The sequence below is a fragment of the Myotis daubentonii genome, chromosome X (assembly GCF_963259705.1).
Source record: "Myotis daubentonii chromosome X, mMyoDau2.1, whole genome shotgun sequence".
NCBI classification, from domain to species: Eukaryota; Metazoa; Chordata; class Mammalia; order Chiroptera; family Vespertilionidae; genus Myotis; species Myotis daubentonii.
In genome coordinates, this window is record NC_081861.1 from 131,120,550 (window position 1) to 131,123,110 (window position 2,561).

Below are 2,561 nucleotides of genomic sequence, written 5' to 3' on the forward strand. Positions count from 1 at the left end.
GGGTGGAGGCACTGCTCTACACCAAGGATGGGAGTGTCCACCCCAGGCACAAGTATAAGGGGTGCATTTTTGCATTCTCTGTAGAAAATGTTGAAAACACTAAAACTTACTAAAAGTCAGTCTGCTGTTATTATCACCATTTACCAGGAATTCTAGAATTGTTTAGACATTAGTCTTCTCCCACCACCACCCCCAAAATATTCTATTGTTCTATGTTCTAAACAATTATTGTGGCTATTATTGTTTTAAACATATATGTAATTTTTATATTTACAACGTGGTGCAAAAGTAGGTTTACATTTGTGAGTATGCAAAACAAGGAGTTTATTCTTGTATTACTATTTATTATTATACTAGATGCCTGGTGCATGGATTTGTGCACTGGTCGGGTCCCTCAGCTTGGCCTGCACCCTCTCACAATCCAGGACCCCTTGGGGGATGTCAGACTGCTGGTTTCAGCCCAATCCCCACAGGCCAGGCTGAGGTACCCCACCAGTGCTTGAATCCATGAACTGGGCCTCTAGTATGCATGTAAGATCTTTGGTTAATCTCTTCCCACCCTCCCCGCTCCCTCCTCCCCCCTTCCCTCTGAAATTCATCAGTCTGTTCCATGTTTCCTTGCCTGTGCATTGAGCATCTTCCCCCTGGTGGTCAGTGCACATCATAGCTACCAGTCGAATGGTTGAATGGTCACTTAGACTTTTATACTACTATATATAGATTATATTCCATACTGTAAACCTACTTTTGCCCCACCTATATATTTATCCACTGAGCCAAACCAGCTAGGGCCCCACCCCGATATAATAAAGTGGTAATATGCAAATTGACCATCACTCCAACACACAAGATGACTGATCCCATGTGGTCAAAGATGGCTGCCCCCATGTGGACACACGATGGCCACCACAAGATGGCTTGCAGGGGAGGGCAGTTAGGGGTAACCAGGCCTGCAGGGGAGGGCAGTTGGGGGCAACCAGGCCTACAGGGGAGGGCAGTTGGGGGGAACCAGGCCTGCAGGGAGGGCAGTTAGGGGAGACCAGGCTGGCAAGGGAGGAAAGTTAGAGGTGACCAGGCCAGCAGGGGAAGGCAGTTGGGGGCAAACAGGCCTGTAGGGGAGGACTGTTGGGGGGACCAGACCTGTAGGGGAGAGAAGTTAGGGGTGACCAAGCCAGCAGGGGAGGGCAATTAGGGGCAATCGGGCCAGGAGGGGAGGAGTTAGGCATCAATCAGGCTGTCAGGGAAGTGGTTAGAGGGTGATCAGGCTGGCAGGCAGAAGCAGTTAGGGGCAATCAGGCAGGCAGGCAGGCGAGCAGTTGGAAGCCAGCAGTCCTGGATTGTGAGATCGGGCCTAAATGGGCAGTCAGACATCCCTCGAGGAGTCCCAGATTGGAGAGGGTGCAGGCTGGGCTGAGGGACACACAAGCCCCCCTGTGCATGAATTTTGTGCACCGGGCCTCTAGTCTATATATATAAAAGCCTAAGCAAGTGGCCGGTTGGCCGATGTGACTGGCAGGTAGCTATAATGCACACTGACCACCAGGGGGAAAACATTCAATGCAGGAGCGGAAACCACTGGCATGGAAACATGGAACAAACTGATGAATCTCAGAGGGAAGGAGGGAGGGGGGGAGGGGGGAAGAGATTAACCAAAGATCTTATACGCATGCTAGAGGCCTGGTGCATGGATTTGTGCACAGTGGGGTCCCTTGACCTGCCCTGCACCCTCTCACAATCTGGGACCCCTCAGGGGACGGCCGGAGAGCCGGTTTCAGCCCAATCCCCACAGACCAGGCCGAGGGACCCCACTGGTGCACAAATCCATGTACCAGGCCTCTAGTATATTTATAACATAAGCATAAGCAACACCAGCAAAAGATAAATATTCTCTATATATGTACACATATAAATATAGAATACACACACACACATACATACACACACATACATACACACACACACATATATATATACATGCAGTATTTCTATTCTAATTATGTTGCTTTCGCTTATGGTGCTAGAGAATATAGTAAGTCCTCACTTAACATCATCAGTAGGTACTGTGACTAAGTGAAATGACGTATAATGAAACCTACTTTAAACACAGGCTAATTGATACACTAGTAAGCAAGAGCTGAGTTCCTGTGCATCTCATCAACATTATAATAAAACAATGTTATTTGAGGACCTGCTTATACTCACAGGTGAATCTTGAAAATTTTATGGTTTCTGTGCCAAATCTGCTAAGAGAATTTCAGGGCAAATAAAGGAAGGTATATCTGGGTTACAATCTTTTACTCAAAGGTAAAAATCCTTTTTAGTCTGTTTGAAAGAAAAATGCAATGAGGGGAAGCCCACTCAGATGCCTGAAAATACTAGTGTCCACACTTCCAGAACACCTCATATTTGAAAAACAACATGGCAGGACCCCTTGAAGTTGGAGTTTGCCATGGAGATGCAACACTGTGAGAATTTTCACCCCCAGGCTTAGGGATATTTCAGACTTGTTAAATAACCTCAACTAAGAATTTTTGTTCAAAATGAATTGGATATTTCAGCTT